At 42.4% G+C, this 12364-nt stretch overlaps 1 long non-coding RNA gene across 1 annotated transcript in view; it reads left to right on the top strand.

Annotated features, from left to right (window-relative positions):
- The first annotated feature begins 1075 nt into the window (after positions 1-1075).
- Positions 1076-12364, top strand: part of LOC311517080 — a 45844-nt gene continuing 34555 nt past the window's right edge. The window contains exon 1 of the long non-coding RNA XR_014710575.1: positions 1076-1451. This is a non-coding gene — a long non-coding RNA (uncharacterized lncRNA). The remainder of the gene's footprint in view (positions 1452-12364) is intronic.

Here is a 12364-nt window from a genome sequence, read left to right as displayed (position 1 = left end):
AGCTGGGGCAGGGGGTTGGGGCCCAGAGGTGGCGCTTACCTCAAGCAGTTCCCAGAAGCAACAGCATGTCCCCCTCTCTGGCTCCTATGCATAGGGACAGCCAGGGGGCTCCGCACACTGCCCCCGCCCCAAGCGCCGCCTCTGCAGCTCCCATTGGCCAGACACCTAGACACCCTACTTGAAACGCTGAGAGCTGTTAAATAAACACACTTCCTGCTATGATTAATTCTGAGGCCTAAATAGCACAGCCACTGACTAAGCCTTAATGGTTAATAATAAACATCCTAGGCCTGACTGTTTTGTACCACCATTAGCTGCAGTGGGATTACTCCCTATTTATAAGTGAAAGAGGTTGGGATTTTCACAGCTGCCTTAGGGAAGTTACTGGGAATGGGGTGTCCAAATCCCCAAGGCAACTTCAAAGATCCCACCATAGAGCCTCATCTGATCTTTACAGGACAAAGGAAATCGAATATGGGTTCATCCTCATATTTGCAGGAGGCAAACAAAGCCTTTCTCTTGGTGAGTGAACAAGAGCTTCAATAGTGGTGCCTTCTGGCCTTGAAATCTATGAAAAGCACAGGCTTAACGGGGCTTTAAAATACTGCATCCTATTAAACTGTATATCCTTCTGTGTAGCTTTTCCCTTCTTCCTTTTAACCAAGGAAACTGTACGTTGGATCCCATTTTATACACAACTAAAACTCAGTTATTTAGGTGCTGGCTAAGGAGCCTGGAAAAATAGATAATTGGGGTCACAGTGGTACTGTCAGAAACCATTATATGGGTGCTTGTCTCAGGGAGTGAGGTAAAGAGCAGGATAGCACAGCAATGGGACTACTTACATGCTTAACGTTAGCCATGTGTTTAAGTACCTGGCCAAATTAGGGCCCAAGATACTACAGTGCTTGGCATTCTGTAAACATCTAGGGTGGGCATGTACGGGGAGACTTTGGCAAACCAGTAAAGTGCCTAAAACCACTATGACTTATTGCTAAAAGCAGCCAAGTCAGCAGGCTGTAAATTGGCCATTCAGCAGTCTCAGTTTAACCAAGGCAAGAGGGGAGGGGGGTTTTTGGGTGCCACAGAGAGGGCAGCTTGACCCCGCGTCCTTCCTGATAAGAATTGTGTTGAAGTTGCTGATACATGCATCTTAGAAGAGCAGGATGTGCCCCAGGAATGTCTATTGGGGCCTCAAGGCTGCAAACTCTGGAAGAACCCACACCTGGTTAATCGATAATCAGAAGGAACCTCTCGCTTGACCATTGAAACTGCTTACTTAACAAGTTTACTTTAAGGGACATGTCATTCTGTTACTAATGTATAAATAAGGGGAAAAAGTTTGAGGTAGTGGGATTCTTCAGGACTGGACTCTCTCTCTGGATGCATCTTGTGTTTCCCACCGGCAGACAAGCTGACGCTGTGCCACTCGAGAGCCACACTCAGCTTTGGTAATTATCAAGGGTTGGGGGTGTTTTACTAACCTGTTGTGGATGTGTGTATAGGTGCTTGAGACTAAGTAAAGTTTAGCTTTAAGTGAAAGCCCTCTTCTGTTGTCCTGGTTGTGCCAGCCATCTATCGGTTGGACGGCCGTGTCTCCCCTGATTTATTTCCTGACACCACCTCGCACAGAGTAAAAGTAACCAAGAGTTTTTGGTTGAAAGAACCCCGGGTAACAGGCGTATCACATCTCGTTGGTGTGTGACAGTCTTTCTCTAAGCACTAATCTCACACTGCAGTACAGTTGGTGTTTTAGCATGTAGCAGGTGTACTTCCATCTTATAAACACATCCTGCTGCAGCTGCTGGAATGGCAGGTTGGTTTTCAGACTGTGCTAAAATACCAACTTCGCTGAAGTAGCTAAAAACGAGTGATAATTTGTTTTGGCAGTAACTGTGAAAATCTGGAAGGTACTGGGTAGCTAGGTTCAAATAACAGATGGAATAACATAGGCTTTAATTAAAGGTGTTATCAGGGAGAGATGAAAATATCAGTTTAGTTTACCAATAAATATCAGAGGCTACATTTTCAAAAGTGACTAGTCATTTTGGGTGCCTCAGTTTTCAGTGCCCAGCTTGAGATATTTTACAAAGAGTGGATCTTGGAAACAAGTGGGTGGTCAGCATTCAGAAGCTCAAGCCTCGTTAAAGGAGTTTTCAACTGGGTACCCGAAATCATTAGTCACTTACGGAAATTTAGACCCAGATATTTTTTACCATAACTATCAATTATTTGTCCATATCAGCAGTGGTTAATTGAAGAAAAATGAAGTGCTATTGTGCCTTGAATGTCCATGATAATATGGAATGCCTAGTTAGCATGAATGTAGTGCAGCCTCAAATATCTTGCTAAACATCAAATACTTTAAAAAGAAAAGGAGTATTTGTGGCACCTTAGAGACTAACAAATTTATTTGAGCATAAGCTTTCATGAGCTACAGCTCACTTCATCGAAGCTTATGCTTAAATAAATGTGTTAGTCTCTAAGGTGCCACAAGTACATTTATTTGAGCATAAGCTTCGATGAAGTGAGTTGTAGCTCATGAAAGCTTATGCTCAAATAAATTTGTTAGTCTCTAAGGTGCCACAAGTACTCCTTTTCTTTTTGCGAATACAGACTAACACGGCTGCTACTCTGAAACCTATCAAATACTTTGTTTTTGATGCCCTAAAACATTTGCAAAAGGACCACAAGGTGGCAGATGAGCTACAAAGATGACAGATTAAAAACTACAAAATCAAATATAGATTACAAATGACAGGTAAACAAGCATAAAGAAGACAATCACTGCTGTACGCTCATCTACTTTCTTAAGAAAAAAATCTTTCCTATCAAATAACAATGTAAAGTAGTTTGTACTCCTACTTGTGACAATTGATTCATGCCTTGAGTACATAATAAATTGACACTGAATGTTATCAGAATCCACAGAGATATGGTTTGCTTGGAGAAATATTTTTTTTTATCAGCTTTATCCCAAAGATTTTTCTGTGGTTGGCATTTCATGATTCAGACACAATGTCTTAACTGATTAAGACTGTGGGAAGGGTAGTTTTCACTTGCTTGTTCAAACTGTTTTGAAGAACACCGCTGATTTCCTTTTTTTCTGGAGCTTGGTGTAGGTGTATGCATCGCACGTTTGCAGAAAGGACCCTCACTTTGTGATTAGTATCCTTTTAAAAGTGAGTCTAGATCAAATCCAAGCAAGCTACTTAAACACATGAGAGAAGAGGGAGAATAATTCTGTTGGTTTCTGCAGTACATGTAGAGAATGGATAGTCAAATACTATAAGCAGGGAAATCTGGTTCTTGAATGAGAAGCTCCATCTGCATTTAACAGAATCCTTATCCATCTTGTGGTCCATAAAATGATTCACAGCCCTTTTCCTACTAAACCAAGCTGAGGGTCCATTACATGACTTATCCATGGGGCTCAGAAAAATCTTTCTGAAGAGCAAACATTTTCCCTCTGAGGTGAACTAGATTGCAGGTTCTGTCAGAGCCTTCAGCAAGCTCTAAACTCCATCCCACCCCTTCTTCAAATTACATCAAATAAATCCCATGCTATACCATTAGTATAATCAAGGGGGAAAATAAGTTTAGAACGTGGAATTCTCCACTCTGCAACAGCTGCTCCATGCTGCTGCAGTAGATTAGAGCCATTTGGAGGAGAATCCCCTTGGAGCAGAGAATTAGGTGTTAGGGGGGCATGCCATGAGTGAGATCAAGAAGGGACGTGTCAGGGCCAGGAGTCCCTATACTGTAGGTTACTATGGTGATTCTGAGTTGCTATGAGTAGTCCCTAGGTAGCTCTCAAGAGGCTGCTATGGTGGGGGACAGACTGGCCTTCTCAAAAACCCAGAGTCCTGGGGATGCTTAAAGCCACCCTCCCACCCGGGGCTGCATCTTTCTTTGCTGTGCCTCCCAGAGGTGAAGCTCAGAATCCAGCCAGAATGCTTACAAAAATTCAGGACCAAATTCTCCATTGCCATGCACTTGTGCAGCCGTTCACACCTGGGCAAAGTGGGTGTAACACACGGCCAGATCCATATTTGATACCTGTGAATGACTGCACAAGGAAGCAGGAAGTTGCTAGGATGCCCTGTGGATCTTGGGATAACTGTGCATTCAGATGTCTGTGTCCCCTACCAGCTCTGCCGGAGCAAAGCTCACGCCCTGACTCACTGGGATGATTCACAGAAAACTAAGTTTTCCTCCCACCGATTTTTCTCCCAGAGTCTGATCTGACCTTGTGCTTGTAAATACTGTCTAGTCTGTGGAGTAACATTCAGACAATAAAAACCCCTTAGTACTAATTAACATAATCCAGACAAAGAAATGTTTCTGGTTAATGTAAACATTAATGATGGTGGCATTGCATTTGTATATTTAAAGTCATTTTACTAAATAATTAAACATTAATTTCTTTGTGTTTCAAAAGCATTCATCCTCCTCTTCTACTTGCCTTGTTATTGTGCATTGATTATGGGATTCACTTGTTTGACCTTTTGCTTATGACACTAGAGAAGTTCTTTTTAAAATGTTATAGCTAAATCCATGTGGCCCTTTGGTCATAAAAAAGCTGTGATTCCCTTGTCATAATTAACTCAGTCAGAGTTAATTAACATTCAAGTTTAGCATCCAGTGAGTTTTAAATCTTTTGTTTAGTAGATCGCAAAATTTTCGTTTTATTACAATAGTATCAAATAAGTTATTATTAGAAAAACATACTTAATGTATTCAAAAGGGATCTTGTAGCAGCTGTACATTCAATTCATTCAATAAATCAAAAGATATTCTTGCGATGTTCATTTTTAAGGTTTATCATGCTTTCGTCCCATTTCCTCAACTTTGAGCTGTCCATGGTACTTAAGCAATGATAGGGTGCGGGGAACCCAATCTGATTTACGGGCAAAAAGACAAATGTTCAAAGTATTTCTTGCTCAATGCACTGTAAGATCCATCATCTTAGAACAAAAATACTTGGGGCTGTGACACTTTCTCGGGATGCCCAGTACTGTGAGCCCCTCTGAATCCAGTGAGAAGAAGATGTACTCATATTTAACTGGGTGGCAGCTTCCTGATATGACTACTCTGAAAGAGCATGTCTACACTGCAATAAAACACCTGTGGCTGGTCCGTGTCAGCTGACTGAGGTTCATGGGGCTCCGGCTGAGGTACTATAAAATTGCAGTGTAAATGTTTGGGTTTAAGCTGGGTCCCCATCACAGGATCCCAGGGCTTAGGCTCCAGCCCAATCCCAAATATGTACACTGCAGTTTTATAGCCCCATAGCCAGAGCCCAAGTCAGCTGACATGGGTCAGCCAAGGGTATTTCATTGCAGTGTAAACATACCCTTAGCTACCCAAACAAACAACCTCCTTTGGGTTTGCCTCTGCCAGCCCTTAGTTTGCCTTGCAGGTTAACTATAGGTGCACCCCAAGCACCCTTGACGTGTTCCCCTGCAGTGTCCAGCCTTTAGCTGCTGGACACTCAGAAATTACCAGAGAAGTTGTCCCCAACTGAACAGTGCACCCACTAGCTTGTTTGGTTCAATCGAGGACCAGCTCCAATGTAACATCACAACTCTGAGATATATTGATAGTGAAAACAATCATACATATATTATGAAAGACTAAGATTCAAGAGATAGTGAATAATGATAATGGTAGGTTTTAGAGTAACAGCCGTGTTAGTCTGTATTCGCAAAAAGAAAAGGAGTGCTTGTGGCACCTTAGAGACTAACCAATTTATTTGAGCATGAGCTTTCGTGAGCTACAGCTCACTTCATCAGATGCATACCGTGGAAACTGCAGAAGACATTATATACACACAGAGACCATGAAACAATACCTCCTCCCGCCCCACTGTCCTGCTGGTAATAGCTTATCTAAAATGATCATCAAGTTGGGCCATTTCCAGCACAAATCCAGGTTTTCTCACCCTCCGCCCCCCCTCCCACAAACTCACTCTCCTGCTGGTAATAGCCCATCCAAAGTGACCACTCTCTTCACAATGTGTATGATAATCAAGGTGGGCCATTTCCTGCACAAATCCAGGTTCTCACACTCCCTCACCCCCCTCCAAAAACCACACACACAAACTCACTCTCCTGCTGGTAATAGCTTATCCAAAGTGACCACTCTCCCTACAATGTGCATGATAATCAAGGTGGGCCATTTCCAGCACAAATCCAGGTTTTCTCACCCCTCCACCCCCATACACACACAAACTCACTCTCCTGCTGGTAATAGCTCATCCAAAGTGACCACTCTCCCTTGGCTGTAGACGATGGATCGTGTGGTGTGGTCAGGGTGAAAGCTGGAGGCATGTAGATAGGAATAGCGGTCAGTCGGTTTCCGGTATAGGGTGGTGTTTATGTGACCATTGTTTATTAGCACTGTAGTGTCCACCACACGATCCATCGTCTACAGCCAAGCTCTGCGATACAACCGCATTTGCTCCAACCCCTCAGACAGAGACAAACACCTACAAGATCTCTGTCAAGCTTTCTTACAACTACAATACCCACTTGCGGAAGTGAAGAAACAGATTGATAGAGCCAGAAGAGTTCCCAGAATTCACCTACTACAGGACAGGCCTAACAAAGAAAATAACAGAACGCCACTAGCCGTCACCTTCAGCCCCAATTAAAACCCCTCCAACGCATTATTAAGGATCTACAACCTATCCTGAAGGATGACCCAACACTCTCACAAATCTTGGGAGACAGGCCAGTCCTTGCCTACAGACAGCCCCGCAACCTGAAGCAAATACTCACCAACAACCACATACCACACAACAGAACCACTAACCCAGGAACCTATCCTTGCAACAAAGCCCGTTGCCAACTGTGCCCACATATCTATTCAGGGGACACCATCACAGGGCCTAATAACATCAGCCACACTATCAGAGGCTTGTTCACCTGCACATTCACCAATGTGATATATGCCATCATGTGCCAGCAATGCCCCTCTGCCATGTACATTGATCAAACTGGACAGTCTCTACGTAAAAGAATAAATGGACACAAATCAGATGTCAAGAATTATAACATTCATAAACCAGTCGGAGAACACTTCAATCTCTCTGGTCACGCAATCAGACATGAAGGTCGCTATCTTACAACAAAAAAACTTCAAATCCAGACTCCAGTGAGAAACTGCTGAATTGGAATTCATTTGCAAATTGGATACTATTAATTTAGGCTTAAATAGAGACTGGGAGTGGCTAAGTCATTATGCAAGGTAGCCTATTTCCCCTGGTTTTTCCCTACCCCCCCCGACGTTCTGGTTAAACTTGGATTTAAACTTGGAGAGTGGTCAGTTTGGATGAGCTATTGCAAGCAGGAGAGTGAGTTTGTGTGTGTGTGTGTTCCGGGGGGGAGGGGGTTGGGGTTAGAAAGCCTGGATTTGTGCTGGAAATGGCCCACCTTGATTTCCATGCACATTGTAGGGAGAGTGGTCACTTTGGATGAGCTATTACCAGCAGGAGAGTGAGTTTGTGTGTGTATGGGGGTGGAGGGGTGAGAAAACCTGGATTTGTGCTGGAAATGGCCCACCTTGATTATCATGCACATTGTAGGGAGAGTGGTCACTTTGGATAAGCTATTACCAGCAGGAGAGTGAGTTTGTGTGTGTGGTTTTTGGAGGGGGGTGAGGGGATGAGAGAACCTGGATTTGTGCAGGAAATGGCCCACCTTGATTATCATACACATTGTGAAGAGAGTGGTCACTTTGGATGGGCTATTACCAGCAGGAGAGTGAGTTTGTGGGGGGGGGGGGGTGGAGGGTGAGAAAACCTGGATTTGTGCTGGAAATGGCCCAACTTGATGATCACTTTAGATAAGCTATTACCAGCAGGACAGTGGGGCGGGAGGAGGTATTGTTTCATGGTCTCTGTGTGTATATAATGTCTTCTGCAGTTTCCATGGTATGCATCCGATGAAGTGAGCTGTAGCTCACAAAAGCTCATGCTCAAATAAATTGGTTAGTCTCAACGATAATGGTGGAAACAGAAATGTTTACATATAAACCAAAAGTATAACATGATTCCTAGAGTCTAAACTTAACTTTAACAGGCTAAAAGACCTTTGTCTAATGTAGTTTATCTCACCTAAGGAAATCTCCCAATGTCTCCATCAAGATGACATAGATTCCCCTTTCATGAACAGAAAAAGCATGGTCCTGTTTGCTTCCTCAGGGAAGGATGAAAAGATGTCTTTTTGCCTTCTCTTAATATTCCCCAAATTCATTGTTTTGTCCCCAGAGCCAGGATGACCCTTGTGGTTTATTCCCTGATGTGCTGGCTCCAAGTTGCCTTCACATCCTCATGTTGATGTTATATACAAACAAACTGCCATTATATTGGCTTGCAATGCTTATTTTCTGTGTGAACCAAGGCAGACAGGTGAATACACACCTTTTGCTACGTCAAAACCTGCTTGTTATCCCTGCTTTGATTCAGATTGTCAAACATATTTTCTAGTATATATACACAGCTCCTTAAATGTCATCTGTACATATATAGCACAATGATTATGAGGGTCAGTCTGACACAAGCTTTTATTGGACAACTCATTTTACTCTCTTCAGATAAAGACTCTGAAAGCAAAATGTTGGGTGCAGTGAGTTTGTTAGGCCTGCTAAGAGTTACCGTTACAGAACAGCAAACCTTTGCCAAAGGCACCAATGGGACTCTGTCACAGGTGAGGGTGGGGGCATATCCATTGGTATCACTTCAATTCAGTCAAGCATATTTCTGCTTTGCATCATAGGATCAGCATAAATCAGTAGGAGTGTACCAATGTATCTTGCTCTTTACAGCAAAAAGAAAAAAATGTTCTGAGTTAAATTTCGGAAGTACTTAGATTAAAATACAACTAAAATAAAGTCCCAGTCCTGTGATGGACAAAGTAACCCCAGCTATGATTGACCTCCACAGGTATAAAGGGCAGTCAACATTCAGTCCCCCACAGATTTGGGTCCTGATTTTGGAAGCATTGACTGGATATTGAAATACCTCTTTGTTGAGCAGGGAACAGGGGAAGGTTGAATGGTGTTCCATTGTCTGCAGTACTTACATGAATGACAGAAACTTGTTTGATTAAATGTAGCAAACAGTTATTCACTGATGGCCTTGTTTGTGTTTTATTGTCTACCTTAACGAGGTGAGTTATTTCTGTAAACTGTGATTTAAACAATTCCATTTCTCTGTTACCCAGGGTTTTTAGAACCCAAAGCAGTCATAACATAACCGTTTCACTCCTGGTGGTGTCAGGAATAAATCCGTGGAACACAGCGCTTCAGGCTGATGAACAATTGATTGCAAGTAAGCGTGCTCTTATCTAAAACTACCATTTATTAGATTTAAGCACACACAGACATAAGCAATAGGTTTAGAACATCCCAAATAATTACCTAGAATTGGAGATGGTATTGAGTAATTAGCAGCAGGGCAGCAATGGCCTGTTGCTTCCCCACCGGGGAATATGGTATCAGGAAGAAGTCTCCCAGGATAGCTTCAGAGAACTGCTCCAAATTACACTCTATTATCTTGTCTTTTTATAACTAACTTTTATAAAACACACAGCTCATAGTGAGCCCTACTGGGTTATCACCTCTCCTAACTTCAGTAAACTACTTATCAAGAAAACATTCCTAACACTCTTAATCATAATAAGCTTCTATATCAAAGGCACCGAAAATCAAGTTCTCCATCCACTTATTTTCTTTCAGTCTCAGGTTGTTGACGCTTTTCCTCCCCTCCTCCCATTCTGATTAGCAGAAACTGCAAGCCTGCAGCTAGCATTTGACCTTGCCTCCAGAAACCCTGTTGTCTAAATTAACCTGTCATTAAGTTGTGTTATATTTTATTAATTCACGGTGGCTGAATGCACACAATATGGTTGCAATTAACTTGATCAAATTCTGGGATAACAAACTCCTCTATTCTGGGGCAACATTTTCAAAGAGAAACCAGTATTTTCAGTTGCCAGAAACATTATAAAAATTTAATTCTTTATATTAATCAGTTTTTTGTATATTTTTCTTCAGAAATTAAACCAGTAGGATTTGCTAATTCTGTGCAGTCTGGTTTACTTTGAGGAAACCCCCCCACCACACACACAATATTGGTACTATTAACCAGATCATCCTCAACATCTTGTACTTAAAGGTTTTTTGCACCAGAGAACAGCCACTCAAGAGGTGAAGTAGGGGCATAGCGAGCAGATCGAGGGACGTGATCGTTCCCCTCTATTCGACATTGGTGAGGCCTCATCTGGAGTACTGTGTCCAGTTTTGGGCCCCACACTTCAAGAAGGATGTGGATAAATTGGAGAGAGTCCAGCGAAGGGCAACAAAAATGATTAGGGGACTGGAACACATGAGTTATGAGGAGAGGCTGAGGGAGCTGGGATTGTTTAGCCTGCAGAAGAGAAGAATGAGGGGGGATTTGATAGCTGCTTTCAACTACCTGAAAGGGGGTTCCAAAGAGGATGGCTCTAGACTGTTCTCAATGGTAGCAGATGACAGAACGAGGAGTAATGGTCTCAAGTTGCAGTGGGGGAGGTTTAAATTGGATATTAGGAAAAACTTTTTCACTAAGAGGGTGGTGAAACACTGGAATGCGTTACCTAGGGAGGTGGTAGAATCTCCTTCCTTAGAGGTTTTTAAGGTCAGGCTTGACAAAGCCCTGGCTGGGATGATTTAACTGGGAATTGGTCCTGCTTTGAGCAGGGGGTTGGACTAGATGACCTTCTGGGGTCCCTTCCAACCCTGATATTCTATGATTCTATGATTCTATGATTCTATGAAAGCAGCCTTGTGTGATGGATGGGATTTTTGTTAGGTCTCTTCGACATTTTGAGTCTCTTGAACCATGTTTCAGATGTGGTCTAGTGTCTCGAATGAAAGGAATGCTTCTTTTCAACAGCTCAGTTTTTGAGACACACTTTGTGAGACTATTGAGAGGACTTTGTTCAGGTCTGGTATAAACATGGTTTCAATGGCATTAAAATGGTGTAAAACCAGAGTAACACAATCCTGAATCAGGTGCATGGTGTGATACTGCCCAAAACTGTAAGAGAGATAAACCAACATAATTGTGATCCTGTATTTCTCATGTCTCTACTGAATGAGGAGATTCCAATATATGTCTTAGGCCAGAAAATGTAGAAGAGTTCTTACTATAGACCTGATCTGACATTATGGCTTATTTGCCAACTATTAAAAAGAAGGCTGTACTTTCCATATTGACCACCTTTAATCACTGCATTCATCATTAAAAATGAGCATGGACATGCTGTTTCCCCTTAGTTCTATCTAAGATAGCTCAACTATTTCCTATTCTAATTATAAAAAGATAATATGGTTGCGACCCTGCGAGACCAGGTGCCAGCTCATGTGAAGGTCCCTAGGCCTCCCTGAACACTGACAAATGCATAGCTGGAAACCAGTCTGGCTCACCTGTGTGTTAGATTTATTGAGATATGTTTAACATTTGGACTTTATGAAACGCTTGTGAATTGCTGCATGCATTAATCTCACTTATAATATCTATATCCTGTGTTATACAGTAATATTTGTTTGCTCTATAGCTGTAAAAGTGTTTGCTATGAAACTGGAAACCCATACATTGCATTGCCAAGTGGGAAATACTAGTTTAGAAGAAGAGTCTTCTCCTGCCCAACAAAAGAAGGCCTAGAGACATCCCCCACTGCAGAACATCAGTGGACAGAAGACTTTGTTGATTGTTTTCCCTACACCCATGAAGGGGGGAACGTGCACAAATGCTTGTCCCATCACAGGCACTCTAAAAACAAGAAAGGATGGTGACCCTGCCCTTAGAAACTTACAATACAAGCAGAAACTAGACACATTAATGATCAATGGAGTGATGAAGGAGCAGGAGGATGAGGACTATGGTGATAAGAGTGTGGTTGTTGACAGTATTAGTGGCACACATCTTGGGGGTTGGTTTATTATTAGACTTTCATTACTTCTACTTTCAGGTAGATCTGTGCATTAGCCTAGGTCCCGGGAAGGGAGTGGAGGATTAGGTTTTGTAGGCCTGGAACTGTGTTTTGAGGTGAGACTTCAAAGAGGAGAGGGTGAAAGTGATGATGGATTAGGAATTTGCTCCCACCTTTCATGCCAACAATTCAAACCTATATGTTATGTAATCTGCAAAACACAAGTGCACTGGAGAACATTTATTTTCTTAAACTCCCATCACGCCTGCTTATTTTTCACATAAATGACTTTTCAAAAGAGCACAAGTTGTATGCAATATGTGATATAGGACTGTCAATTTTGGTTAGCTGGAGCTAGATCTGTCCACTTAACCTGCACCAAGATC

Source organism: Lepidochelys olivacea, assembly GCF_965140295.1.
Source record: "Lepidochelys olivacea isolate rLepOli2 genome assembly, chromosome: 2".
NCBI classification, from domain to species: Eukaryota; Metazoa; Chordata; order Testudines; family Cheloniidae; genus Lepidochelys; species Lepidochelys olivacea.
The sequence above is the reverse complement of the archived record's forward strand: the minus strand, read 5'-3'. Positions and strand labels throughout refer to the sequence as shown.